At 42.1% G+C, this 27141-nt stretch overlaps 1 long non-coding RNA gene across 1 annotated transcript; it reads right to left on the reverse strand.

Annotated features, from left to right (window-relative positions):
- LOC128831156 (uncharacterized) lies at nt 1-26694 on the reverse strand. The gene is made up of 3 exons (XR_008443769.1): nt 26617-26694; nt 1667-1857; nt 1-146 (listed from the first exon to the last, which is right to left on the reverse strand). It is a non-coding gene; the product is annotated as an uncharacterized LOC128831156 (long non-coding RNA).
- Between the last annotated feature and the right edge of the window lie 447 nt (nt 26695-27141).

Genomic DNA, 27141 nt, shown 5'->3' on the forward strand with positions numbered 1-27141 from the left:
AATGAAGTAAGTTCAGAAACAAAAGCCCAAAGACTTCCCGTTCATAATAAGCAACATTTTGAAAGTTGCATATACAGCAGAAAGGACCGAAATAGCATCCAAGGAATCGGCAAGGAATCTAGGCCAAAGCAATCTTTGGGGTTGACCTCGAGAAACAATGAAAAATTAAGAACACTGATTAATTCATTGAAGATTAATGAAGTTGAAAAAGCACCTGAAATGTCAGACAGGACTCAAGATATGACATATAATCGAATATATCATGGAATACTTTGAAAGAACAGCACACTATCAAAAAGGTCACTATTTATTTTACAACAGGTCAAATTCAGTCCTGGTATAAAACAAATTGCTTCAAAAAGAAGTTGTACCAGGAATGAGACATTAAACTTTAGTACAGAATTAAATGAGTCACCATTATAGAGAGACAGTGGTAGAAACATGCATGGTTAAGATCCTCACTTTGCCAAAAGGTAAGACAGTAAGAACAAATGGACAACATGGGGAAAGAGAGAGAGACTTGAGTAAGGACTGCAAGATTCCACCTCAAGTACATGCATTTAAGGTTCAGAATTAGAGGATTTAAGCATAACTCAAGAGGTGAAATCCTGGCCCCAATGAAATTAACAAAGCTCCCATTGGCTTCATTAGGGCCGAGGTTCCATCCAACATAACCAAACATTAGATTTTCTCTACTTTAGTTGTACTGAAGTGACTAGAACAACTGCCTCAGACAAAGAAGTCAAAAGCATGAATTAAAAAGCTGCTGAAAGTTTAGAACATTGAATCAAGCAGTTAACATAGTAGCTAAGACCAGTCTGTAGATGTATGATTGTACTTTTACTCCTGGGGAAATTCTGTGCCCCTGCGCAATGCAGAATTTTACAGAAATTAACATTGTGCACGCAGAATTTCCTTTCCCTGACAGAAATGGACTGCAGTGTTTCTGGCCACCACTAGCAGCTGCTGGACTTGGCACAGCCCAGCTCACACATAAAAGACACTGCCGGAGGAAGAGAGAGGAAGCTAGAGGGTCCCTGGCAGCCGCAGTTCCCAGCACGCCCTGAGGTAAAGAGACGGTGGCACGCAGGAAACTCCATGCAAACCTGGGACCAAACATCAGGCTGTATCTTCCTCTGGATCCTTGGGCTCTGGGAGGAGGAGGGAGCCCAGGTGTCTGAGCTGGGGGGCCACAACTGGGCTCTGGGGGAGAGAGGAGGCAGGTATCTGGACTCTGGGGGGGGAAGGCATGTGGGTATCTACACAAGGGGGGCCCATGGCTGGGCTCAGGGGGCAGAGAGTACGGGTATCTGGGCCGGGGGACCCCGCGACTGGGCTCTGGGGGCAGGGTTGGGTGTATTGGCTGGGGGGCACCATGGCTGGGCTCTGGGGGGGAGGGGTTGTGGGTGTCTGGCCACCCAGCTGGGCTGAGAAACAGGGACTGGGTTGTTAACTCTCTACTCCTGGGGGAATTTGTGACAGGTATTTTGAAATAAATTACCAAAATAATTGAAACTGGTGTGATTATGTAGTGTTATTTTGACAAATAAAATTTGCAGAATTTTAAAATATTGTGCACAGAATGCCCCCAGGAGTACAGTACTACTTATGTTGTTCTACTGAAGGATCAAACAACATTTTCATTATACATTACAAAATACCTTACCTTGATATGCAGAGCAATGAACCTCTATCAAAATATCTAGAGTCTTTTTTTATGTTGGTGGATACTGTCATTCAGTGCCCAAGAACTATAACTGAAATCCAGGCAAAACCGGAAGAATCTTTTGTTGGCTTTGTTTTCTCCCACATTTCTGGAATTTAAAATGATGCCAAGTCTTCAGTTTCCATTTCGCCCTATGAAAAGTATTTTCATTGTAACATTTAGGACAAAAGATAGAGGATTTATTTTAGGTGTGTCTGAAAATTGTCAGTGGTACTAGTGATGAAATTCATGTTTCCCAAGGGGAGACCAGCTAAAGCTATGTCAGCTAAACACTGAGGAAATTACAATAATTGTTTTGCACAATTGACAGAGGTGCTCCATTGAATAAGGGGATGCTTTCGACATCTGACATTGGCTCACAAGCAGGTTGCATGGATCCAGTGAGAGTCAGCCTACTTCACGATGGTCAGACGTCTCTTTTGACAGATAGATACATAGCCAGCTAAGTGCTCTTGCTTTCTGTAGTCAGCTAAATTTGACCATGAGGGCAGAAAGTTTGGTTGGTTTTTATTGTCTTACATCAAGCACATATATGGAAAAATTATTTTACATAGTGGTGATATAATTGTATAAAATATTTTTGTTTGTAAAATACAAAAACATGGGCTATCATTTACAAACTTGGGAGCCTAAGATTAGTCAAGTATCAGAGGGGTAGCCGTGTTAGTCTGGATCTGTAAAAAGCGACAAAGAGTCCTGTGGCACCTTATAGACTAACAGGCATATTGGAGCATAAGCTTTCGTGGGAGATTAGACACTAGATCCATATTTATGCACCTTCATTTTATTTAAAATTCCAAAGGGACTAAGCACCTAGAGCTCCCATTCACTTCAATTAAAATGGTGGATGCTCAGAACCTCTACAATTCAGGCCTCTTGATTAGGTGCCCAAGTGTGAATTTAGCTGCCTAATTTTAGTAGCCAAGTCTGAAAATTATTGGTCTTGGTAGATTTTCAGTCACACTTAAGCAAGTCAGAAGCACAAGTTACAGGTCTATCAAATCAGCCTTCTACTCTTAACTCTCTGAGGTGCTATTAAAAATCTGAAACCAATAATTTTTATTTAAGGGGTAATACAAGTATTATAGAGATCCATAATATCCAGTGCTCAGCTGAAGTTATGAAGCTTTATTTAACTTTTTTCTTCAGTGGAGTTTTATTTTGATTTCTTCTTTTCATAGCAGCATGAGTAATTGGTTGGATATTGGTTGGGTACATGCTCAAAGTACTGTATTAGCCTACACATCTGGTGTCATTTTGTTATGTCTTTATCTTTGCTAAAGAGCAGACGCTAGTGGAAGAATTAGGCATAGCCTTGCTTTGGGGCCTCAGAGCTGTACTGGTTGAGGGGGAGCTCATCAAGCCACAGCCACTCCCTGACTGGGGAGACCGCACAGACTATCATCATTCAGTATGCTTGGTGCACAATAGGTAGACTGACATCAACGTTCTACATTGACATGGGTTCACAGACTTGTGACGATGCAGTATTTCCCACCCCAGTCCTTAAGGTGGAAGACTCAACACTTTCATTTTTTTACTTCCATACATTCCCCTTCCTGAAGCACTCCCCTATCGTTAACATAATTGATGTAACACCAAGATAAATTTTAGCCTTGAAAGAAAATCCAGATTCCCACTTTGAGGGAAACACACTGAAATTTATATTAAAAAAAAAAAATCTCAAAGGAGATAGAGTAGAGTTGAGAACTAGGAAGTCCACAGAAGAAAATGAGGTCACAGAGAGAGGAAAAGGTTGGAGACGCAATGTTGTCAACACTCATGATATTTGGAGATTTTCTTAAAGCCTCATCTCCTAGAGTCATGTTAAGTTAGAATCAGATTTCATTTAAAAGAAGAAGTGCCTAGATCTTGTGATTACAAAATGAGCCCTAAAGGCACAAAATACAGAAAGCAAATAAGAACACATTTATTATTTTTGAAATCTCACTATCTTTAAGCCAATCTTATGATTTTGGGGGGCCTGACTCATGAGTTTTGAAGGGCTGGAGTTGGCAATACTGTGAAAGTAGTAGAGGAAATGGAATATTTTATAGGCTGGAGTTTGTTAAATAAATGTGTTATGAAGTGAGGGTGTAAAAGATGCTGACAGAGACCAAGTGGCGGAAGAAGAGAAAGAGACTAAGTCATGAAAATGACCAACATGGTAAGTCATTCAGGCCTAGGAGGGATTCAAAAATCACTCTGAATATGTTTTGATAACATTCTAAATAAAAAAGGCCCAAGTGAAAAGTACAGTGTGTAAAATTGTAAATTTTCAGAGCTATCGAGTTAATAAACCCCCACATGGGAGATTTGAACTGGTGAGACCAGAAGATCAAATCAGTTCTAATTATGCCTTTGTTAACATCACCATTTACATGGCTAGCCCTTTTCTAATGAAAACAATCAGAATTTCTTGACACTGCTTCACTTCATTGACAAAAAAGGAGTATGGAAGAATGAGAATTTATGTATATTTTCATTGCACATTTCTCTGTAAGTAGGGCACTATTAAAATAAAAGTTGTATCTGATATTAAAATAATTAGGTCTCTACAAAAAAAAATTGAAGAAAATGTTAATGCTCAAAGCAATACCCCATATTTTCCCATCAAGTTCAGTCCTGTACAGATAACAATACTGCTTGGACTTAAGTCATTATTAGGCATAATGCTTCAACCACCTTTAAGACATCTAAGCAAGCAGCATGGCACTATAATTCAAACCATCATATTTTCTCACCTCTTCTGAAGCCCTTTTCTGATTAAATAGCTTATTTAAGCATAAATTTTGGAGTATGAAAAATCTTTTCTTTTACTGTCCTCTTGGTACCAGAGACTCGAAAGCTCAGCACACTATTGCTGGCAACATAGCCAGTTTGACTCTCTCTGCTGAGAATGATCACTTTATGGGGTAGTTCCTTGCATCTCTGGAAGCACAAACAGATGAGGTGGTCCAGTACTGGCTACCTCTACATCTCATTAACTGAGCAGGGGACCGAAAACCACAAAGCCTCCTTACTGACAGAACACTATGTGGAAGTTCAAAGAAAGGACTACATGCCTCATTCTGAAGCTTAGCAGGGATCTTTTTTTAGCCGATAAGGGCTTATCTTATAACCCTTCTTAGCTGTGATCCCTGAAAAACAACAGCCAAAAAAAAAAAAAAAAAAAAAAAAAAAAAAAAGGTACATACAGTACTTAGTAAACATAGATAACCCAAATACACTCCTATCTATATACTCTTACCTAAATCAAACACTGTTTACCTGCATTTCTTAAATATCTAACAGGGCTCCGCTGTTACAGTTTGGGTTTTTTGCATCTTGTTAATATGCCCCGTCTCTCTTTCTCTGTTCAAGTAAAGCCGATATGATTTAATAATTATGTCTCATGTATTTTTTTTTAAACCCAGATGCTGTGGTACCACAGTCTGGGTGTACACTTAATATCACTTAGACCTCTCTGCCTTTCTGGTTGGACCCACATACCAGCTTGTTAATTATCATTTGCTAAAAAATTCAATCCCTGTGTATTTGTGCACAATACTGGTTTGTTTTTTGTTTATTTCTTTCCTCATGATATGTTAGACCACGGCCATTATAAGAGACTTCCCCATAATCTCATATTCTAGAGATGCAATTTTCAGTGTAAATAATGTTTGCTTATTGTCCCAAATCACTTTGCAGGTGAATGAAAGTAGTCAAAGTGGCAATGTTCTTTCCAAAACGATTGACACTAACTTTACTGCTATCCAAATGGAATAAAGAATGGGATAAATTGATTTTATTATTGCGAGAGAGCACAAAACCACCACAAAACTGGAACACTAACACTGGAAAAATGAGAACAATGACATACTTGTATTATTTTCCAGTGTTTACCACAAATTAGTCACACAATTCAAGGGCAAGGCTTTCATTTTACAGTCATTTATTCACACTGGACAATCATTACTGCTATGATCTCATAGGCAACTTCCTCTCTCAATTACACCAGGGTAACCGCAGCTGTAATCAATAGGTGCAACAGAGGAAGATTTGGCCCATATTTATATATTTCACATAAATGCCTATGCTTTTAAGGATGATAATGAAGAAAGAATTTATAAGGAATTGAGGGTTATGTTACTGTCTCAGTAACATTTACTCCTGGGAAGGATTCTGTAGGACTGTGCACCCACAGCAGAAAACGCTTCCCCCCACCCTGCACATTTCCTGCTTTTCCCTGCATGACTGGATGCTTTAGTTGGGGATTGATCCTGCTTTGAGCAAGGGGTTGGACTAGATGACCTCCTGAGGTCCCTTCCAACCCTGATATTCTATTATTCTAGGGCAGCTGTGGGGAGGGGGGACAGGGAAGGGAAGTGACTACGTGTGCAGTTTTTTGGGGGATTGCTCCCCAAACAGAAGTGAGGCATAGGGGGGCACACAGGGTTATGCCATTGCCCCCCTCCCTCCTCATTTCTGCAAACACAAGAGGCAGCCTCCCAGCTGGGCAACTCTGTCTGGGGCTCTGCTGACTTTGCAGCTGAACGCAGCCTCCTGGGTCCTAGTGCCAGTTGTGCTCCCCTTCTATATTCTGGGAGCTTTCCTATTTTCTGTGGAACAGGGAGTTCCCACAATGGGGCTGGGTAATCGGAGTTGCGGGAAATAAGGGAAGAAGGGAGGAGGAATAGGGAAGGGAGAGGGGAATGTTAGAGGGAGGGGAGGGAGATGGAGAAGAAAAGGAGATAGGGGAATCATGGGAGGAAGCGGGATCCCAGCCTGTGGCGTCCCCTCGGCAGCAGCTGGGGCTCCCCCATTAAGCAGGCCCATCGAACCCTCACCCTGACAAGCCCTACCCCTCCACACACCTGGACCCTTCCAACAAGCCCCCCACACCCAGACCCTCCCCCGCCAAGCCCCATCTCCCCACACCAACCCCACCCCCGATCCCAACCACCATTACCTGGATCCCCTGCAGAGTCCCATTGCTCCTGCACACGGAACCGCGCAACAAGCCCCTGTGCATCCAGATTTCCCACTGAGCTATCTGCACCCAGATTGCCCCAAACAGAAACCTCTCATCCCACACCTGCATCCCCCACACACTAAGCCCCTCCACACTTGGATCATGCTGGGCTAAGCCTGTCTACCCACATCTGGTGCACCTGGCAGAGAGTGGCAGGGCCCTGGGGTGTTTTGGGGGCAGGCCCAGCCTTTGCACTGTGTCAGGTGCAGCCTCACTGCCGAGTCCCCCTGCGCTGGGGGAGCCACATTTATTTATTGACAAATAAGATTTGCAGAATTTTAAAATATTGTGCGCATAATTTTTAGGCACATAATTCTCTCAGGAGTAAACATTAAATAAACTACACTTTCATATTACAAAATTATACAATCTGTTATTGTATGAAATGTGTAAGAATTAACATGGAGGAAAAAATGATGAGTAATTATATACAAAAATCCATTGCCTACTCATTTGTCACTTTTATTCACATCACTCATTATTTACATTAACATGACCTCAACAATATCCATTTAATACTAAAACTGAACTGAAATGTTTCTAGTGTTTCCTTCAAAAACAAATAGGATTTCAGTAAGTACCAACTTGGGTTAAAGGGCATTAAGGTTTTTGCTATTTGTCTGTAATCTTTTTACATGTCTGGTAGGCACAGTATAACAACTTGAAATTTACCTAAGAGAGGGAAAACAGCAACACTGTGTTATGTAAGATAGGTTATTTTTTTAACTAGGCAACAAGAGCAAAACAAAGGATTAATTTTTTTTCTATTTTCTTTCATTTAAACTATTACAGAAATGCACTGTACTACAGGACAAACATGTTGTTCCTTGTATCTTCTCATTAAACTTCACTAGCATTGAAGCAAATAGCCTTGGATTCTGTGCACCATTTACTGGGGATAGGATTTAATGGGTTGGCACACGTAAAAATCTGTAGCAGTCAGCAATGCAGCAGCTGTGTCAGGAAAGGTTTCAAGTACAAAAGAAATTATATTTAGTAGTCTATAAAGCAAAGATGCCCAATCCACTGCAGCACACAGGGCCACATTAGCAACTAACCATGAAGCAGTGGACAGCATATACATTTTATACAATTAAATCCAGAGAGCCACTCCATTTGCTTCTCCTCTGACAAAGAAATTGTTGAGATTCTTCACAAGTAGGTCAGAGCTGTTTTGGTTGAATTCTGCTTTAAACTGACCATCCAGTTACACAGGGAAGGAGTCTGTGGTATTCTCTTATAGCACATTGGTTTCTAGAGCGGACAGGAGAATGGCAATTCCATTTTAAGCAAAACTTTAAATAAAAAAAAAAAAATTGTTCGGAATTGAGAATGAAGCCACTGAGGTAGGCGTCACTTTCTCCCTCCCCTGCCCTGGACTCAAAAAAAAAAAATCTATAAAGTTTTTTGGAAATAGATAAGTCTCCACAAAACATTTCAGCTTTGTTCTGACCACAAATACTGGTTTCACATGATGTACCCCTCTGTAGAGTTGCCAGTTCTGTTGTCTGCTGTTACAATTGAGTCTGAACAAGAACTCACACTTTGATCCCCTGATGCACTTTGTGGAGAGGAGTCAAAGTTCTGGTACAAATCCAGGTGTGAATTTCAAGATTAAGGCCTCCCTATAACAGACCAAATGAGCCTCAAATCTGAATTCTTCTGGTTTCAAAATCTGGACTCACGCTCAGATCTAACTTCTGCACTTTGAGCCCATCTCTAGCTCTTTCTACCAAGTTGTCCAAAGACAGTAAAATGGCAGCATTTAATTGGGAGATGACTGACCTGTAGTAATTAAAATTAAAATGTTTAAAACATTGAAATTTATTGCCAACATTTGTAACTAAACTTTTGCATTGCTGTTAATGTTTTAAGTGTAGACGTTTCAGCTAACCTCAACAGTCTTTAATATTTCTTAAGGAAGACTTTTGTATGGACACACACAAATTGCATGGGCAAGTAATATATTTTCATAGGCAAATAGGCACCTACATGTACAAAAGTAGCAACTGATTGTCTGCATTTGCATTCACAAACATTCCTATAAATGTGGTGGATGGGCATGCAACCAATGGATTATACAGTGATGGACACACAAAATTAAGGGCCTCTTCTTGAAACCCTTTTTTCCCTAAAATACTAACAGGAACAAGACAGCAATACAGATAGTAAAAAGAGTGTTTAATCAAAGTACTCTTAAAGTGTTTTTTAAAACTTTTAAAATATTATCTAAATCCTGCTAATATAAAGCATGACTGTAGACTAAGAAAGAGAAAGTCGGTGAAGTAATATCTTTTATTGGACCAACTTTCAAGCTCTCTCTATATAAGCTTGAAAGCTTGTCTCTCTCACGAACAGAAGTCAGTCCAATATTACCTCACCCACCTGGTCTCTAATATCCTGAGACCACTGCATACAAGTTGGTAGAAAGGTTTTCACATGTTTTGATGACAGTACACAGGGACATACAGTAAGGAGGTAACAAGAGCTGTCATTCAAGTTAATCCATTCAGTACACGACTAGTGTAAATATTCCCTTCCCTTTGTTAATACTAAGGCTTGAAGAAATAATCATTAAAAAAAACAAAACAGATTTTTGCTAAACTAATTTTCAGTGAAATTAAAATGGCATGGACATTTTTGAGAGGCGAAGGACAAAAAAAAGCTAGTGGTTTAAAATTCCCACCGCCAAGATCTCCAAAAGAAACTTAAGTAACTTAATCCTGGCATTGAAACTGAATGCTCTGTGCACTGAAATTTGTGTTGTTCTAATGTGTAAGCATTTCGGTGCACAATGTCAGGTATAAGCATCTGGAAAACTACAAGCCACTTACACCATCTTTTAGTGTTTTATACCATTCTAGTGTTAAGCCCTTTAAATTCCAGTTGACTAGCATGATTTAGATTAATTTGCATGTTTTAAAAAATAATTTCTGATTACTATAAGTGTACAGCAGAGTACTTCGGTAACAGCATGCAAACAGGAGTAGGAAAAATAAAGAACAGACTACAAAAAACAGAGTGGCTTTTTAAATACTCAATTGCTATACCTTAGCCCAAGTTCTTGTTTTCATTGATTAACCGGAAGATCTCAAAAAGGACAAAACATATCAAAATTCTAAGAATCTGTACAACATATATGAAGAGATTCACATAAGAGTAAGTAACCTGTGTACAAAGAAACCCATCTGATTTCTTGCAGAAAACATTAGCCCATTTGATTCTGTGTAGCAGTTTTCTAAAGCATGCTCTGTCTGGTGAACTAAGCAAGGATCATTAATTCATTCTAAAGATTATTTGAATATGCATTCTTATCAAGGGGACAAATTGTATAAAACACAAAGTTTCACAAAAATCAAGTTATAGGGGCAAGGGAAGGGAAAATTTGAAGAGAAAAAGTTGCTTGACAAAACCTGCAGTTCTAAACAGATGAAGCTTCACATATTTGTAACAGTTAAGGGATAATCTAAATTAAACCAAGTGAGACAGAAAAAAAAAATATTTAAATTTTGCTATTCCTCCTCCTGATGGATTCATTCAGAAAGGCTGCAGAAGAGACTGGCCCTTTCCTGGTAACAAGTTGTAATATCACTAAGAGTGAATTGAGACATTACTTAGATAATTGTGTAGGAGGAGCAGGTAGCACACAATACCTTGGCAATTAGCAATGATAAGAAATTAGATGACATTTGTACTTTGAACAGGGGATCTTCCCCATGATTCCTGAGTTGGGAGAATCCTCCCATCAAAGTTAATAGCCACATTCCCCTCAAAGCCTCGGACTATGCAGACTTCCTTTTTGGCTGAAGAAGGCTGACTATGACTCCTTTCAGAGTCCATCAGTGCTCTCCCAAATTACCTAAGAAGCTTCAACTATAGAAAGTCAGAGCCTGCTTGCTTTCTCCCCTGGGAAATTCAATTCTACAACACTCATCATCACAGAATCTGAGTACCTCTGCCTGCAGCAGTCAAACATACTTGAAAATTTGAACCTGCCAACAGTGAATGAATGGAATTGGGTAATCTGTATGTGACCATACATTTGTTTATGTTATGAGATATTTTTATGAATTAAAGTATTTTTATAAAGATCTTAGACAGTCCTTGGGAAACACAGGTTGGAGGATCTTTGAGAAAGATGTCTTACTGACTACGTTTACAACATATTCCACACATGCTGTACTTCTGTTGTTCAGCCAGTACCTAGCCTTTAGTGCCACAGACAAAGTAGTCTGTCACTGATTAAAAAAATAAAATTCACATAGGGCCAAATTTTGCTCAAATTCCAACACTGACTTTGGGTCAGAAGTAAGGAGTGGTAAGTGGGTGCATTGCCTCAGACTATGGAAACCCCTGTGAGTCCAAGTCCCTCTATGGTTCCCTTCTTGCTCTCCACCCATTTACTCAAGGGGAGGAGCAGTGGCCACAAGGAATCTGCTCTCTCCCTGCACTCTGACACTGCTGGGAGCCCCTTACCTTTAAGGCAATAAGCTAAGAGTACAAATTGTGACTTGTGGGTCCTGGCTTGTGTTGGGAGCTTTGTGCACTAACAAAGCTTCCAGGAAAATTTTTCCCAGTGCTCTCTGGTCCCTGTTTTTACTCTGTTTCCACGCCTGTAATGGTCCAACAGTGTTTACAAACAACACACAAAAATTGTTTAAAAGAAAGTTAAGGTTGCAAATCAAGCACTCAAATTAGCGAATGCCAGAATTAAGACTCCCTGTGAAACTTTAATTCATCCTCCCCCCTTTCACGTGTATACATTATCCTACAGTCTTTAATTACATGTTCACATACTTTCCCCACCCCCAAAAGAACACTGCCTCATTCAGGGCACAGTATAGATAGTTCTTCACAAACTACAATGAATTTCTTTTCACCACACCCCTGTGAGGTTAGGGGGATGGTACTGTCCCCATTTCACACTCACGGAATGGAGGCACAGCGGAAATTAAGGTCAAGTGTCCACAGGCAACCTTCCTTCTGGCATTTCCTAACTTTTGAGAGCTTCACTTTGCAACCTTAACATTTTAACGTATTTGTGGATGTAATTCCTTTATGTTTATTTTTTTAAAAGGTAACTAGGAAGAGAAATCCTACCATGTATGACCATCCTGACCCTTATTTGGGTCATCAGCAGGGGTAGAACACAGAATTCCCTATGCCACTTGAGTTAAGGGATTACCTGATAGCAGCAGCAAGTTGCCATGTCCTGGGTGGACCAGCGTTAGAAGAGGAGGACACACACACTTTGCCAAAGGGTTTCACAGATACTTGGTGACAGCAGAGGAATGGTGAGACTCAGGAATCTTGGGTTCCACTCCAGGCTCTGGAAGGAAGTGTGTCTGGGGAGGAGGGGGGAGAAACAGACTCTCTGCTTTTCTCCCCACCAGCATGTCCCTGTACTATTCTTGTCCCATGTCTCCCCCATCCAAATCCTCATCTCAGTTCCTCTCCCCACTCTCCTCTTCTCAGTTCCAGTCTCCTTACCAGCCATTCCCAGTATCCCCCTTAAGGCTCCTTGCCCAGCTAGTCCCAGTCTCTCTTCATCTGACCTCAGTTTCCCACCACTACTCCATCCCAGTTTCCATATTCAGCTCCTAGTTTCTGTGCCCAACAATCCCAGTATCCCCTCACCACCCAGCTCCCAATCCACTCCCCCCAGTCTAGCATTTATCCCCTCTATGTTTCAGTCAGGCTGCTTCCTTCTCCATGCAGCCTGGGTGCCTGCTAGGGCCAGGGTAGGGGTAAAACATACTGATCACAGGATACCCAGCCTCCCTGCTCAGTTCCTGTGCCACAACAGCCTCTGGCAGACAGGAGGAGCAGTTGCAGGAAAAGTCCAGCTCAGCCCCTGTATCCCTGGGCCGGTGCATAATCAGTACAGAGAGCACCTTCGGCTGTCAAAGTATAACAAGTTTCTACAGATCATCTGCAAACTGAGGTTTTTCCAACACTTATAAATTGACTAAATTTGGGCAAATATTCACAAAGGCAGCAAAAGACACATCTCTGACACCAGGGAGACACTCCTGCCAAATTTCAAGTCACTGCTCCAGAATAATAGTAAGATTATTTTACATGGCAAACTACTTCTTTTTTCCCTGGCCTTGTTCTCTGAAACAGCTGAACAGCTTTAGGTGAAGCTGCCCAAGAAAAGCAAATACAGTCTGAGGCAGACATCCATCATTGAAAAATTTCAACACGAACAGTTAAAGTTTGGCAAAGGTATAAACAACTGAAAACAGGGTGTCAGAATAGAAAGTGTCAGGCAACCTTAACTTAGCAGTGCTACAATCTGCCCATAATATTTCCAGACTGAGGAACAGTATATTCCATTTTCTGAAGTGGCCCAGAGCAGGTGTTACAAGATTGTTATAATGAGAAGGAGGTGGCTCCATGGTCAAAATTCATGCAGGTTTTATTTTTTTGTGAACAGGACTTTGACTTGTGGACCCATTTATTTAATGCCATGTGACGGCCCCATCAGTACAAAAAGTACAGCCAGTGGTTTAAGCCAGTGGTTTTCAAATTATTTTTCTGGTGACCCAGCTGAAGAAAATTGTTGATGCCCATGACCCAACGGAGCTGGGGATAAGGGGTTTGGGATGGGGGAGAGGGTTAGAGTGCAGGGATGAGGGCTGCGGGGTGGGGCTCTGGGTTTGGGGGGTTCAGGGCTGGGGCAGGGCATTGGGGCACGGGGTTACCTCTGGTGGCTCCCGGTCAGTGGCACAGCCGGGGTGCAGAGGCAGGCTTCCTGCCTGTCCTGGCATCCGGGCACCGCAGACTGTGCTGCACCCTGGAAGCGGCCAGCAGGTCTGGCTCCTAGGTGGAGGCGCACAAGCAGCTCTGCGTGGCTCTCATCCAGAGGCATTCCCCTCCCAGCTCCCATTGGCTGGTTACCGGCCAATAGGAGTGCGGAGCCAGTGCTTGGGGTGGAAGCAGCATGCGGAGCCCCGTGGTCCCCCTGCCTATGAGCCGGACCTGCTGCTGGCCGCTTCCGGAGCGCAGCGCGGTATCAGAACAGGTAGAGATTACTAGTTTTTACTGGCTGGCCGCCAGGGTCTCTAGGTGCTGAACAAGGTGACCCAATGCCTTGCATTCTGCGACCCAGTACTTGGTCATGACCCAAACTTTGAAAACCACTGGTTTAGGCCACCAGGGAACTCCCCTGACATAAAGAGAATCCCCCTGCAGTGCTGAGACTCTGTAATGCTATTGAAATGGCCTCAATGTTTCCTCTCAAAACATACTCAGAATCCAGGTGGGCAACTGCTCCTTGGATTTCAGCACTCTCACCTGGGAGGTTCCATGGGGACCTAGCCTCCCTTCCAACCTATTTAACATGTGAGATTGTCTCGCTTAGCAGACAGAACAGGCTCAAACGCCAGCAACAGGTAAACATATGGAGGCAATTGTGTCGTCCCTAGTGGGATGGCTGAGCAGAAGCAAATCAGAGCTACGAGCAGTGAGGCCTCTTTAGTAGGAGAGAATATTTGTATACACAAGCCAAACAAAATAACAAGCAAAAAAACACAACCCACTAGATTTCTGTGTAGGAAGATCCTCAGAGCCAGAGAAAGGAGCCCTACCTTTCCCTACTCTGATACCTTTCCCTAGACATTCTTATCCTTCTGTCTGTCCAGCAGCCCTACTCTCAAGACCTGTCAAAAGGGAATGGAGTTTGAATTAACCCCTTGTTTACTGGGAACTAGATAGTGCTTCTGCATTTTGTTACAGGATTACTCCTGAAGACCTCTTGGAAGCTACTATTAATAGATAATTTGGCAGCTGGCTCAGTTAGCAGCATATCTTGTCAGATGCACATTATACCCAGTCGAGGGCTCTAACCACTAGACCTCATTCTTCTCTTGGTCCAATTAGACCAAGCATGGGCAAGCTCAGCCTTCACTAAAAATCCCTCACCAGCATGTTTGTTCAAGTGCCTATAGCATATATCAGAGGAGCATTTTAGACATTTAAAATAAACCAAAAATAAATGTGTTTATAACATCACTTAACAGCATAGCTAGGCATTTCTTATGCAGAAATGTAACTCTGAAATGAAGGTTCTAAATAAATAATGCCATCATTAACTAGTTTTCCTTGAATACTCTGGGAATTCTTTTGGGGGTCTGGTTCTCATCTCACTTACACCAGTGAGAATCAGAAGTACCTTCACTGAAGTCAACAGTGTTTCATCGGTGTAAGACTGGTCTGAGAACTGAATCAGAACCAAAATGCTTATGAGAGCATTTCTTAGCTCCAAGAACACTATGTAATTTACGTTTAACATAAAAACCGCCAAGAGTTTTACCATCTATGACTTATATTTTAAATGCAGATGCACAAGTAATCCTTGACACTGCAATATTAGAGTATTAGAAGATGCCCCCAAAGAGACAAAACAATGTAAGATGGTTTATTTTGAAGTGTAGTACATTTTGAATCAGCATATATTCTCCTACTAGTAAATTGCTATTAACCAAGGTATCCACATTCTGCCACTCTTTTCACACTGAAATAAAGGGGACTACTCAGAGTAAGGTGCAAATCAAGGAGGACTAGTTGTGGACTGAGATACTACTCACAGTGAGTAAGGGTGGCAGAATCCAGCCCCTATTAATCCAGATCCAGTCTCTAAAAAAACAGGGCAGTGATTAAAATGATTAGATAGAAGGTGTGTTCTTTCTTCATGTCCACTTTTTGGGATCAAATTAGCAAAACACTTATGCCCAGGAGTAAAGTTTCTTGCAACTGAAGTAATGTGAAATACACGCCTGAGCAGCTTTACTCACATGTGCTTCAGGCCCTTCAACAGGTAATTTTTCAAAACAAGTTTAGAAATCAGTAGAATACAAGCCCATATAACTTGTTACTATCAAGCAACAAGAATAAAACGAAAGTCAAGTGAGATTTGATGGAAGACCTCTACATATGGATGCACTATTAATTTCCTTTCATTCTAATGTGAAATGATGAGATAAGCAGGACTACTTCTCCAATAACTTATTGAAACTGCTTTTTTCTTTGATTTTTTTTCCAGATCTTACACTAAGACTCAGAGGGCCAGATTCTCAATTAGTGTAAAATGGCACTACATTGATTTACACCAGTTGAAGATCCTACCAACTGTATTCAGCTGTTTGGAGTTCACTATACAGCTAAAGTCCTTTCAATTTTTCAAGATAAGAATAGCCAGGAGTGTTTTCAGTTATGCATCCCTATTAATTAGACTCCATATTAATGGATTAATTTGGAAATAAACTACTGAACAAACAACTGTTTCTATATAGCCAATTGAGCATGGTAGGCACTTGGCAGACAAGTGAAAAATAAGATCTTAACTGCAAAGTGCTTACAATTTAGATACACAACATATAGAAGGACGGGATGCAATATATAGCGAAGTGAATGAGCAATGAAGGGTTAGCCTGTGTGGTGTTAGTTCTGTGAATTTTGTTTAGTGTGTGGTTTTGCGGGATTTTTTGTAATTTTTCTTTCATTTAAGTATCTAGTTAGATTTTTTTAGGGTCTCCATTGTGGCCTCTATGCACATTAGCTGTCTTGTAAAAACCTCTCAGAGGTGTGGGAATTCAGGTTTGTAGGGCTTCAAGAAAAGTGTATTGTAGTGAGGGACATGGAGGATGAGAGAATGGAGACATAGTGGGCTGGGTCAGGGAAGAATGCTCAGGGAACAGTGCTATATAGTGTTCTACATCCCAGACAATCCCCGATATTCCCATCCATGCAAGCATATACAGAATAGGGACCTGTCTACACTTGAAACACTACAGCATAGACCATAACTACACTGATGGGAGGGATTCTCCCGTCAGCAATCCACCTCCCCAAGAGGCAGGTAGGTCGACAAAAAAATCGTCCAAGTGCTCTCTACATGCGGACTTAGTTCAGTCTAACTATGTCATTCTGGTGTGTGGATTTTTTACACCCCTGAGCAATGTAGTTGGGTCGATCTAATTTTCTAGTGTAGACCAGCTCTAAATGCATACTCCTCCTGCCCCCACCCAGTTACTTCAAGGGATCTGTGGCAGGGAGAGCCGTGTGTTGGTCTTCTTCCAGTGGCTTAATTTCACATTCTGAATCCACCAGTGAAAGATTCAACTCTATGAAAAATATTTTTGCTGTAATCAGTACCATAGATGATGCAAACGATGACTCACAGGTGTGAGACTAATAGATTAACATTAGTCCTTCAGCTATTAACTTCACTGTAGAAGAATACTGACAAACATAATCCTAGAGGAATTTTTTTTTTAAATAAAAACCACAGAGCAAGATAACATTCCCAAGGTGTAAACAAAACAGAAATAAACAAATAAAAGACAGAGGAAAAAATAAAATATATTTTGACTTAGACAGCTACCACCACTTGTGATCCCTAAAGAAAATAAACTTTGCTTCCTCCACCACTGGGGATTTGAAAGCTGCTTTAGTTTTTCTTTTCAGTAACTGCAGCAGCTTTAATATATCAATCATCTATTAATCATCTGGGAATGTGTTTAGATCAGCATCATAAATCTTGTCTTTTCTTCAAGGTAAGGCATACGACAGCTTGGGACTCAGCTACCATAAAACTAGACAACTTAATGGATTAGGTTTACATCAGCAATATCTATACACTGGGTTCTGTAATTAAACAGTGGTAATTTATACAATGAAGGAAATACAATCAAGGAAGAGACAACCTAATCTAATACCATTGTATTCAATACAAAATGCTGACCCTTAGCAGAGTTTCATATGCGAAATATATGTATTTTTAATAACTCTTGATTTCGTAACTGTATGCAAACTGTTTGAGGATGGAATAAAATAATTATATGTTTGACAGAGTTTTAGAGGATGGAACCATGATGACAAAGCTATACATTGCCACAAAAGATAGATCTGGCCACATTCAAGACATTTGTTAAGTTTCACCATCACCTTTCCATACTTGTAGTATTTTTCATACCTTTCTAAATTACCATCCTAATGACTAATACAATGAATATTTTACTTGTGAAATGGTTTCATTCCAGTGCAACCTGAAGGGTTTTATATAAATAAGACTTGATCCCACAACTACTCTGCACGCAGAGCTTCCATTGATTTCAATAGGACTTCCAAATGTTGAGTAGCTGCAGAAGCAGGCCATACAAAAGTGACATTTAATGTATGTATTACATTCTCTCTCTCTCTCACACACACACACACACACACACACACACACACACACACAGAGTAACCTCTTAACAGACCCCTAAAAGGACTGACAATCAGTTGTTTAAATGGAGTCATCGAACCATGGAGTAGTAGAACTGTACTCTCTGGGATGGCGCCTTGCCTAATAAGGAGGGCCACTTGGATACCTTTTCAATATATATACCTTCACAAACAGCATCACTGAACGAGTAGCAGCCCATGACATCAGAGGAAATCCCTTACTCTTCTGAAAAGTGTCATGGGATCTTAAATATCCACTCAGTGCAGCAACAGCTTTGGTTTACAAGTCACTTTGGACAGGCTCCATGCAGAGGAAACTGCACATAATTCAAAATCATCTTCTTCAAGGGATATTTTCTATGCCCCCACAAAATGTTTACTCTCCTGCTGACATGCTACTGCATGGTCATACTTAAGGCTACTGTTTTGTCATAGGTTTCAGAGTGCATCCGAAGAAGTGGGCTGTAGTCCACGAAAGCTTATGCTCTAATAAATTTGTTAGTCTCTAAGGTGCCACAAGTATTCCTGTTCTGTTTTGTCATAGATATTTTTAGTAAAAGTCAAGGACAGGTCACACACAATCAACAACAAAAATCACGGAAGCCATACCTGTCCTTGACTTTTACTAAAAACATCCCTGACAAAATGGGGAGCTGCAGGGCCCCCATTGCCCTGCGGGGCTGAAGCTGGGGGGAATCCCCCCCCACCTCTGCCAGTGGTTGGGGAGCTGTGCGGGGCCCCTTCCAGGAGCTGCTGAGCAGCTCTGGGGTCCCTATGCCACCGTCGGAGGCAGCTGGGAGGGACGGGGGGCACGGCTGCTCACCACGGCTGAACAGCTGCGGGGGGAGGAGAGGGGGAGGGCTGACAGCGGCAGCAGCTGGCTGAGGAGTTTTGGGGGGGCCTCGCAGCCGCTGAACAGCTCCAGGGTCCTTCTGCTGCCGTTGCCGGCGGCTGGGCAGCTCAGGGGGGCCTGGCGGCAGCAGCAGTCAGTCAGTTGCAGGGGTCCCTGCACTGCGGGGAGCGAGGGGGCCCTTCCAGCAGCCACTGAGCAGCTCCAGGGTCTGTCTGCCGCTGCCAGAGGCAGCTGGGAGCTGTGGGGTTGGGGGTACTGGCGGCTTGCAGAGACTGAGCAGCTGCAGGAGGGGCCCTACCAGCGGCAGCGGCCAGTCACTTGCCGTGGGGGGGGGGGGGTCCCACCGCCCCTTTTTTTTTTTTTTGCTGACTTCATTTGATGTGTTCTATTTTTAAAGAAAATTGTAAGTTTTCTGGAATGTCTTGCTTAGCACTAGTTCAAGGTGATTTAGGGTTAAATATTTTTAAGGAATCTTCTTTAACCTGAACAACAGAGGTTGTTGATTCTCTGGACAGCATGAAGTGTAATTTGTTAAAAATTCTGAAACACGTCTGGCTCTAGATACAGACAGAGCAGCTTTCTAGTACTTCTGCTTTTCAGAAGCGCGTTATTTTGAATACAGGTCTGTCGCATCTGACGCGCATTTAACATGCACGATTTCAACTTTACGCGGTCGGCAAAAACAAAAACAAAAAAAAAAAGAGAAAAACAACAGTTTTAATACTATACCTGTAGTGCGGGTGATTTCGCCCGCCATTGAACTCAATGGGGTTTTGGCTATACGTGGTTTTTGCTTTACGCGCTAACCACGGAACGGAACCCCCGTGTAAGATGAGACAGACCTGTAATCACACTGGAACAAACTTACACGCCTGATCATGCAATTCATAGCAAGTAGTACTTAAAACATTAAGTTGACAATTTACATGCTTGTTTCCATATTGTATTATTCAAACTTCACTTGTGTTTCCTAGCCAAATCATGAAGTTCATACTCTTCAAAGAGTTCCATCAGCTTCAATGAAAGCTTTGCCTGAGTATGCAATTCTGGTCTAGAGCCCATATACATTATGTCAGACTATTTATTGATTCGAGGGCATAGGAGATGCATCTTATACATACTGCTTATTATTGTTAATATTATTCATCAGCTAAATATGCAGTACATGCTGTGAGCAATCTGTCAAAATGATTTATGAGGAGACAAAATAAATACAAGAGGCTCTGTTTAGACCTTTTACAATTTTGGCTTTTTCATTTATCTTTCAACTTTGATCAATATTAGATTTATTAGCAGACGACTACACTTAAAAAGATACATCTATTTCGATTAAACAAGTGCCTTTTCCCTACCAACGTGCTATATTTTGACCTAACGGCTTTACTGCTGCTTGAAGGTGCATGCACATCCAGATGAAATCCACTTGGGGAAAGGAACAATTATGTCCAAATATTTCAGCATTTTGCCTCTCCTGAGGACTTGAAAATAGGATAGTAGACATATCATCCAAGCACTAATAGGGTAAAGGGAGTTCAAAGAGGAGCCACAAGAATTATTTTATGGAAAACATGCCATATAGTCAAAGACTCAAGGAGCTCAATCTATTTAGCTCAACAAAGAGTTAAAGGCAATTTGATCAATATCTGCAGAGGGAGCCAAAATGTGATAAAAAGATGGCTCTTCAATCTGGCAGACAAAGGTATAACGAGATCCAATGGCTCGAAGTTGACCCTAGAAACATTTAGACTACAAAAAAGTTGCAAATTTTAAAATGAGGGTCAACAATTTACAAAAGTGTTGTGGTGACCTCTCCAACCCTGGAACTTCTAAAATCAAGATTGGATGTTTTTCTAAAATATATATTCTCTAGTTCCAACAGGAATTAATTCAGGGAAGTCCTATGGCCTGTGTTATCCAGGTCAGACTATATTACAATGGTCCCTTCTGGCCCTGGAATTCAGGAATCTATACATTAATATCTAGCACAAATCAAATTATTCCTCTGAAATTATTAAATTTAATTTTCCCCTTCATCTTATTCTTCTAAATTATTTGGACTGGCAAGTTTGTTAACTACCAGGCAATACAGGTCTGTCGCATCTTACGCGCATTTAACATGCGCGATTTCAACTTTACGCGGTTGGCAAAAACAAAAACAAAACAAAAAACAAAAAGAGAAAAACAACAGTTTTAATACTATACCTGTAGTGCGGGCCATTTTGCCCGCCATTAAACTAAATGGGGTTTTGGCTATACGCGGTTTTTGCTTTACGCACTAACGGAACCCCCGCATAAGATGAGACAGCCCAGTACACTGTTTTGTTACCTGGTCTATAAATTGCAAAGAGATATATAGAGCCCTGATCTACTTATCCATAAAAGGCAGGAAACTCCCATACAAATGCATAAAACTTGCTGTGGATCTGTCTGACCATGCCGGGTGACAGTTGGGCCCTACAGGCTATATGTATGGGGAAAGGAAGAAATCTGTTCCCCTTTCATCAGCTAGAGGCCATGGAGTTGCTCAAGAAGGAAGCAGCTCATTCTTCCACCACCATCAGCATATCATGGGGGTAGGCGGGTGGGCATGGATCAGTGGTTCACATCGCACTCCCAGTCAGTACCCAGCCCAGACAAGCTAATGATCCAACCAGCAGTCCAAATTTGGAGATGAATCCTGGTCACATGTCACCTGAGGCACTTGCACATGCACTAAGCAGCAGCAGTATACCGTGCATATACTCCTGATCCCCTTTCTTTTCTCTTCCTCCTGCTGAGTATCTGGAGGACATAGGAGCCCTGTAACATGGATCTCAGATAACGTACAGCATTTGCCTTGTGAGGAGCAAAGTTGGTAAACTCTTCTTATGAACTCCATTGTGAATGAAGAGCTTTCAACCAACTGGCCCCTGACTATTCACCCTGGCGCACAGCAGCGCCAAGATTAGTTTCAAGCTGCATGGTCCCTTTGAGGTTCCCATAGTTGCAGGTCAGTCAAATGCGGAGAATCCACCTCCAGCCCCACTCCTGCCTAGAAAACAACAAGGAGCCTCCCTCCACATTATTACTAAAGCACCACAGTGACCTGAAGACGAGTTCTGTGTAGCTCAAAAGCTTGTCTTTTTCACCCACGGACATCGGTCCAATAAAAGATATTACCTTCCCCACCTTCTCTCTAATATCCTGGAACCAACATGGCCACAACAATGCTGCAAACATAAAGCACCAACTGACATTTATGGCTGATCCTCTGAGGAGGGGAAGGAGTTAGGCAGCAAAGGGTCCTTTGCTCTTAGGGAGCATTGGTTCCTATGAGGAGACATGGTGCTCCTTAGAGAGCACGATGTTGCAGAAGCAGCTTGGCCAATGATGCTAGGATTAACAATGTTCTGCATTTGTTTCTCTGTGCATCTCTATTTTTACTCTGGTTTTCTTCCTTCCCCCACTTTTAGAAGCAGCGGATTAAAACTAGCTAACAATCCACATAGCAATTTTGTGTTTGCCCACATTAACAAAAAAGGACAAGGAACAGGAAGCCATTCCGGGATCACTTTGCTTCTGAGGGTAACGGGGAAGTACACAAGGGATACTTACACACAGCAAGAAACTTACTAATCATACTGCTACTGCTTCACCACCACATATAAGCACCGATAATTGTCATGATTTCTAGCCTCTGCACAATCAGGAAGATTTGAAAATCACCCACCTTTTATTTCCTGTTTGGGACAGAAAGCAGTTGACATTCACAGGATACTGTATCCTCTCCTTATTTATTACAACCCTTGAATAGGGTTGGTAGATGCAGAAGAAAAATACATTTTAAAAAGTACAGCAGGAGCATATGCTCAGCTGCCATGAAGTGTCATTGTTCCACTGAAGTGTAATGATGACAATTTACTCCAGCTGAAGATGTGCCCCGAGAACTCCAACAAACGGGTGTGTCTGCTTCTTTTTCTTTCATCTGCTCTCTAATTGTAATAGCTCTCAGTCCTACTAAAAGCACCCCCCATGACACAGACCTTGTTATGTTGCAACATAAAAGGAAGCCCTCCTCAATTCAGGTATCAGTGGCCCCTATTAAACACAAAAGTTCAAGTTTCTTCTTTTAACAGCCCAGTAAGTTCAAAAGCACCTAGTGCCCGCCTCAGTTAACTCAGCTCACCACTAAGCTATATTTGGCTGCAATGTCAGTTAATTTTGACTGGAAATTGCCATCTCTGGTGTTTATTTCAACAATGTCATTAATTTAATATTTTTGCTACAATAGACTGAAGAGAATAGCAGGCTCATTGAAGGACCAGCAAGAAAAATCACATAAGGTAGTTTAACAATAACAATAAAAGCTAAGAAACTTTCTTGTGACTTAATAGTTGACTGGAAATGTTCATAACCTTACAATTTTGCTTCTGACTGTTAACCTCACGTAAGCATTAATTCCTTAGGAAATGTCCTGGAGCATTATTAATAATACAACCTTTTAAAATGAATTTGACTACAATAATTATTTTAACATCTCTTTACGCAGCACTATTATTCTCCAAAGTGCTGGAGACGTGAATTGTGATAGAAGTATAATATGAACCCCTGGAACAGGAGTTGTACTTTAAAAAAAAAAAGTGCATATACTGTATTGCCTTAGACTAAGCAAAAAATGGAGCAATAAGAGCTTTCAAGGAAAATAAACGTATGGAGTCAGAAAATTTACATCTTTTACTGCCTGAGAGGAAAAAAACTACGTCCTGCTAAACTACACATTTATGGACAATTAATGCCCAACACTCCAACCACTTAAATATTTCTGTTAATTGGGTTGAGTTCTGGACATCAAAGGAAGTTTCATCTGAGTAGGGATTCGGCTCACTATACAAATTATAATTTAATAAAAAGAGTATGTTCTGTACATATACGCATTCTTATGGTAATCACTACTTCTGTTCTAAGTTTAAGTACCTTGGGCCTGATCCATAGTCCATTGAAGTCTTTCCATTAAATTGCCTGATCTTTGGGTCAGGTTCCTTATGAATAAAATACATTAATTAGTGTTTGAGCGGTACTTAGGTACTACAATGGTGAGTGCAACAGAAGTGCCTCCAATTAAATAAAATTAGCCTTGACTGTTAGATGTATAAACTGAGGCATTTTTAATGTTCTGGTAATTCCTTGGATTTAAATAAGATTTATGACCCCAGCTCAAAGATAATCAAATGCAGGGTCCAACTCAAGGTTGGCATGTTCAAAAATTTTCCTCCATAGTTTTCACTAAATTGTCATCATAGGTAACCCAATCTGTTCTTCCCTTCTCTTCCAGTCTTATGGAACGGGCAGCAAAGGGAAATGTGCAAGAATTCAACTTTCACATTAGTCACTCCTCATAAAAAAAAGGAGAATACCAGCACAGCATGGAACAGCAATTTATTCATATACACTCTTAATGGTTTGCAGAAGGACACAGATTAGGATTCTTTTGCCCATTCTCTCCCCTTTCCCCCCCCCCCCCTTTGATGGGTGAAGGAGGAATAAACACACTACAGTCCTCATTTCCCACTTGCAACCCACACCACACCCAGAACACCATTAATTAATAGAGTCAAGAGTACACAGCACGAAGGTAGCAAACATTGGGGACTGGAGAACTTCAAAATGCCTTTAACTTTTACTGGCTACTAGTTAAATTAATTAGGCCTAACTTGAAAACATTTAAACATGTGCACACATTTATTTTCATGAGTCCCACTACAATTCATTCAATGTGCAGAGACAGTCATCAGTGTGTTTCCAGAATCAAACCATTAAATTGATAGATCCCCATCATGCTATTAAATGGAAAAATACCAGAAACTATTCACAAATAAATTGGCATAACAAAGCTTCACAAGTCAGGAGCCTAACAGAAATATTTTCATAAACAAAAACCATGTCCCTGCAATCCAACAGAAGTATTGCAAAGTATTATTTTTTTCCCATTATTAAATCATTTCGTAAAATGGATATCTGATTTTCAATCTGCAAATAATCCCCTGCCCATAGAAAAGAAGAAATGGGTCCTGAAATCCTTCTAATTTTAGACAACGTAACGCCTATATATGAAAGAAGGTGAACTAAACTGACTACCTTACAGATTAATAAGGTTAGTTTCATCCAAAAATTTCTGATGTACATGAGTAACAAACATCACTTTAAATGATTTTATATGCATATTTTAAATAGATCTCATCATGCTTATTAGGTTAAATATCAACATCTATTCTTTGAGATAAACATGTATTTTAGTTTAGTATTTAAGATATTCCCCACTGACAGACATTTAATGAAGAAAGCACTTAATCAGTACTAAACTATATGAACACACACTATATTTCATATTAATAAACAATGAATTAATGCAATGTTTTAATGCAGAAAGTAAATTTTAATCCAGCAAGATTTTATTTCCCATTTTTGTTTGTAGCAATTTGGTTTTATCAGAAACTCCTGTAAAATCTTGATAACTTTTTTAATAATGTAATTTGATTTTTTAATTACAAAAACAACTTAGTTTTTGTATTTGCTTCTCAATCTTCATTTTTGACTATTTTGGTTGCAGTTTACTTCTGTTGAAGCTTTTGTGCATTAATATAGTTAAACTCCCCCTTTAATAATGATGACTACAAAACAATAGCACCACTGGTGTAATCATCTCACCAGATATGCATATTTCAGGAGGCTGCTCTACTGAGAATAAATGAGTACAGTGCAAAAGTGCATCTCCACTGGAACATGCCAGCAGAAAAAGAGATGCAGAGTGTCTGATCAGATCAGTAAGCAGCCTCTCATTAAGGAATCTGAAAAGACCAGGGAACCTCTTAAGATAGCCAAGAAATGAGGATGCAAAAGTCTTGCTGACAGCTAGGGCATGCCAATTTCCTCCAAAGGGAAATGGGCTAATCTATAAGAAGTCATCGGGTGGAAATTAAGTTGTGAAAACCGCGGGGACAGACAGACTGCCTGTTTTCCTACAGACAACAATCCCATGGATTTCCCAAGGAGAGAGAAGGAATGATGATAGAGAATCACATGCAGCTTCTGCTAGATCATCTCCCCAGGGCTTCCTAAGCATAATAGATGCTACTCCCGTCCCTGTTCTCAGATTCTGAGCAAATGCAGCAACTTTAAAGTTACACGTACCATACCGACTGTAGTTCCAAGCCACACGCTCACAAAAGGACGTGTTCCACCTGGATTCACTCACTCACTCGCATACACACACATTGCAAGGAGGACGACAGCCAGTCACCCCGCGGAGCTGCACCTACCCCCCGCAGTACCGGGATGCGCGGAGGGCTGGGTTGGGCTGTGTGTGTCGGCACTGCAGTGTCTCGGTAGCTGCGGTCAATCTCCGTCAGCTCTAATGCAAAGTAATCAAACCCCCCAAACGCCGCGGTTCAGAGAGGCTTATTAATGCTGCCAAGCGCAGAGGGGGGCAATGCTCCGAGCAGCAGTCCGGCCACTGCCGGGAGCACCCACTCCCCCCAGCCTGGCGCCCAGCACCCTCCTCCGGCACTCACTCCCCCGGGGCATCCTTGCCTCTGCCCGGCGCCCGTCTCTCGCCCGTGCCACGCACGCCCGGGGCAGACTGACCCGCTCAGCAGCAGCGGCGGCGGCATGTCAAGGGCACCTGGAGCTGAGCGCCCCACTCCGGCGGAGGGTGCAGGTTGGCTCGGGCACGGGCTGCCCTGCCCGTAGCTCGGCGCCTTTCCGCTGGCGGGGCCCGGGGGGGGGGGCAAAGGCTCCCGAGCACCCACCCAAACTTACTTGGCGGCCGGGGAGCGCTGCGCCGGCTGCTGGCCGGGTCCCGCGCTGCGTGGGGCGCGCGCGCGTTCGCTCGCCAGGCTCAGCCGGCGCTGGGCTGCGGAGCTGCCGGAGCCTGGCCAGACATGCTCAGTTCTCTGTCCCCCCTCGGCGGGCCCTACCATTGAGACAGGGTGGGGGGAATACGGGAGCCATCTGGACGCTACCAACGAGAGGGAGCTAAAAATAGGCTCTGCCGGGGGGGAGAGGGGGGCGGAGGCAAAAAGCAGCCGCCTGCGGCAGCTGAGCCAGGCCCGCCGGCGGGTGTCGCTCCCCGGCTGCCGCTCGCGTTGCGTTGCGGTGCTGTGAGGTGCGGCGGTTGCTACTGCCCCGACTGAACGGCGTGTGCCGAGCGGGCTGCCCGGGCTGAACGACCCGAGCGAAGGACGGGCCCGCGCCGGGCGGTTCTGCGTGTGCAGACCGGGGGGTTTCTCACCCTCCCCGGTGTCTTTGCAAAGCCGCCGGCCGCGGCTGAGTGTCACCTGGGGC

Source organism: Malaclemys terrapin, chromosome 2 (assembly GCF_027887155.1).
Source record: "Malaclemys terrapin pileata isolate rMalTer1 chromosome 2, rMalTer1.hap1, whole genome shotgun sequence".
NCBI lineage: Eukaryota > Metazoa > Chordata > Testudines > Emydidae > Malaclemys > Malaclemys terrapin.